At 31.4% G+C, this 3,748-nt stretch overlaps 1 long non-coding RNA gene across 1 annotated transcript; it reads left to right on the top strand.

The window, feature by feature from the left end:
- The first annotated feature begins 1,993 nt into the window (after nt 1-1,993).
- On the top strand, nt 1,994-3,496 carry LOC119641490. The gene is made up of 4 exons (XR_005247840.1): nt 1,994-2,242; nt 2,314-2,355; nt 2,412-2,713; nt 2,788-3,496. It is a non-coding gene; the product is annotated as an uncharacterized LOC119641490 (long non-coding RNA).
- The last annotated feature ends 252 nt before the right edge of the window (nt 3,497-3,748 follow it).

Genomic DNA, 3,748 nt, shown 5'->3' with positions numbered 1-3,748 from the left:
TAATCATAATAAAAGCAATAAAATGCATGTACCATCCTCGCAACCAACTGAAATTTTATCCGCTGGCGGAAGCAATTGTGAACATTCTTTCATCACATGTAATCAATTGCTACACAAATAATACGTTATTCAAAATTTATTTCAATTTGCTTTACGGTCTTTTGATAAATAGCGCAGTAAAAATTCAAATGTATTTTTACACTTATTACAAGAATATAAGGATCAGCGCACCAAATCACCATTGTGCTTGAAATAACATAATGTTCAGAAAAAGCTCGAAAGCTACTTCTAAGTATATATATTCTCGATCAGCATCAAATACTGAATCGATTTACACTTGTCCGTTAATAAAATTTTGATATCTTTCAAATTTTTCCGACTTTATTCGGGATTTAGGCGGAAAATACGATCAAAAATTTCTTGTTGTTTTCGTTATTTTTTTTTTTTGAGTAGATAAGATATTTTAGCAATTTTCAATTTAATATGAATTTAAATATATTTACTCTTCTTAAAAAGAGGATCAGCTCCATTTAGTTAAATAAATCTTACCGTAATGGAAGGTTTATCCTGAGCTAATTCTTTATTATTATTAACATAACAAAAATTAGCTCCTTTTATACTCTTTATCTAACTTATTAATTATTAGAGTAATAATTTCAGCTTTAGTTGGAGCTATTGGAGTGTTAAACCAAACATTAATTATAGTAAATGGACTTGCCGCAGTGAGTTCTGTTGAGTGGTTTGTTTTGACTAGTTTTATTTCGATTAATGGACTTTATGCCTGTAAATATTTTATTGATAATTTTATTATTTTATTATCATAAAAAAATGGACTTACCGCAGTAAAACTTTAAAGCTTTTTTTATTTAAAGATTACTAGATTTTTTTCCAATGGTTGGTTTTTTTTTCAGTCTATTCTTTCCAATTCGCGCACACAGAAAATGTACATTTAAAGATTACTAGATTTTTTCCAATTGTTTGTTTTTTTTATAACAAAGAAAATGGACAATTAAAGCAAGCTTTACAAAAATCTCTTTATAACGTCAAAAAATGATTTGAATTATCTAATTTTTCGCACGCATACGTTCAGCACAGAGTTATGTTTAAGGTGTTTAAATTATATAATTTTTATAAGGGATAATTTTTCGCATGCATATGGTCATTTTTTTATAAACGAATAATAAAATTTGAAATATAACCGAAATGCATGCAAAAAATGGAATAAATTAATTCATACAATATATTTGTTTAGGTTATATATCCATATTTTATTTTGCTCATATTTTGTTTAGTTTATATCTGCTTAACTTGAATATATACTTTCACTTGATATTTTACTTTTGCCTTGCACATTCAAGTTTGGTTGAATGTGCATTCATTGACTTGTTCACGCACTTGCATTTGCATGGTTCTGTGTTGGTCTGCTTTATAATAACTGACCATAGACGATAATATCAAAAATTATGCAATCCAGATCTTGAAGTGTGTCGTCGTTGTTTGCATTAATTTGCTTATGTTGCTCTTTTTATGGCACCCTTCAAGTCGTTCATATTTCTGGAATAAACACATGCAAAAATGCAAGTGCACCAATTCATACATTTATTTATTGCAAATAAGTCTGAATTAGTTTATAAGAATTGTAAGTTATAAGTCACATTTTCTATCAATAAAATTGTCTTTGTACTATTTTGATATTGCATTGATCTGTTTTTAGTGGTTTCTTCCAGTGCTGGAAGAACCAAATCTATGTAAATTAGTACGACTTGCTGCAACGTCTTGTCAAATTCTGCCAATTAAGAAGGTATTGACCATTCCAGTTTAAATAGACCGTATAAGACGGTCTACTAGCCTTCTTTGTTTAGTGTCCAAGTCGGACTCGCTAATAAATACATTCGGAAGAAAACATTCTAACTTAACATTTGGTGACCGACGTGGTTGGGACGTCTAATCATTTGTTGGTTGGTGTCAGACGCGCTAACAAACACATTCAAGGAAATCGTAATCTCAACATTCTGGTGACCCCGACGTGATACTCACGTATTGCGTTTGCGTCTCACCACATTAACAAAACATTTTGCACGCATTCGATCTTAACAATATTGATAACTTACATTGTTAAAAATTGCTTTTTTAGTACAAAAGAGTAAAACTGTTTTCTTTTTACAGTGCTCGAAATAGCGCTAAAATATTGCAAGAATCCATTTTGAACGAGACAATAAGAGAAGAAGTGTTAAAATAACAGGTAAGATTTCATTTTTTTTCTAATATAGTGTCAATATAAGTTTATCAATTTTGTTTTATATATATTTTTAGAAGACGACAAAAGAGAAAAGAAGAAAGTAATTCCCTGGACAGGTAAAATTTTTTAATTTTTTCATTTTATGGGATAATTAACTTTTATATATTTTCAGAAAAATAAAGAGAAAGAAGAAATAATGAAAGATATATATCAAGATGTGTTGAAGGAGATCGACGGCGTGAACAGGCCTCTGGTAGCAATAACTCTGCTAGGCGCGGCCCCTATCGACGCCATGGGCCACGCGGAGGGCGTGGGGGAAGATGTAGACGGGCCCCAAGCCCTCCTCATGAAAGAGGAGGTAGGTGGAAGCCCCCCTCAGCAAAGAGATTTGTTTTCTTTAGTTTAAATCCTGGCACCTAGTTTCCTCCTACTTTCAATTTGTCTATTTGTCAGAATCAATTGCTCAACTGTCAAGTAAGAAAATAATATTTTTTTTCTATAATTTTAAATCTTTTATTTACTTATTGATAAGTTTCCTTTTCTTTTAGAATTACAAATCAATTCATTAAATTTTGAAAATGAATGAAAACATCGTATCAAAGTTCCCAAAGTTCCTACAAATCTGTCGATCAGAAGCGAATGCAAAGTAAACACAAATGAGTCGGTACGAAGATGAAATAATGTCCTTAGCGGATTCCCGGTCTTATGCACAAACGTCAATAGCCAATTTTGACAATTTGGCAGCCTCGCAAAAACTTACGTCTTGCCATGAACTATTATCACAGTCTGCTGAGTTATCCACAAATGAAAGTGAATTTCGTATCACTGATACACAGTTAATTAAATGTTGCAATAAAGCGGAAGTTATGATGAAAGAAGTAAAAGACGCACCAGAAAGAGCTCGTGATGACAAGAACAATGAAACAACAGTAGACATAATATTTGAGGACTTTTCTACAACGCCTTTTAACAGTCCTATAGTATAGCCTGAGAGTAAATTAAGAAATTTGGAACGGAGCCCTTTATTTATATTACTGCAGAAACCGAAACGTTGCTATAGCCGTAAATTTAAAGAAAAGGCGAAATCAAATTTGGAGGAAAAATTCAAAGCCGCTATTGAGAACTATATGAGTACATGTTCATCTTTCTTGTTGCAATGCAGAAAGTATAAGTATCTTCTCAATGTTTGTAATGAATTCGATGGCACTTTAATTGACGAACACATCGTAAATTTGAAATTCAAAAAGTCATATGATTCCAGCTCAGAAACTAAGTTGCTCTTTATCGTTTTTTTAACAACTCTAACTTCGTACATTCTACTTTAGAAAAGCTTCAGATCCTAATTACGACGATATCGAGAAAGAGGACGTGTACAATGTAAATGAAAGTAAGTTGTTTTTAAAATCTGCGATGAGACAATATTTAAATTAATCCAAAATTTTTTAGCTTTATTGTCACCTAATCAGTGTAAAACTGGGATAAGTAAAAATTATCATTGGGATGAAAATG

The sequence above is a fragment of the Glossina fuscipes genome, unplaced genomic scaffold (genome assembly GCF_014805625.2).
Source record: "Glossina fuscipes isolate IAEA_lab_2018 unplaced genomic scaffold, Yale_Gfus_2 150, whole genome shotgun sequence".
Classification (NCBI taxonomy): domain Eukaryota; kingdom Metazoa; phylum Arthropoda; class Insecta; order Diptera; family Glossinidae; genus Glossina; species Glossina fuscipes.
This window is presented reverse-complemented; position numbering and strand designations above follow the sequence as displayed.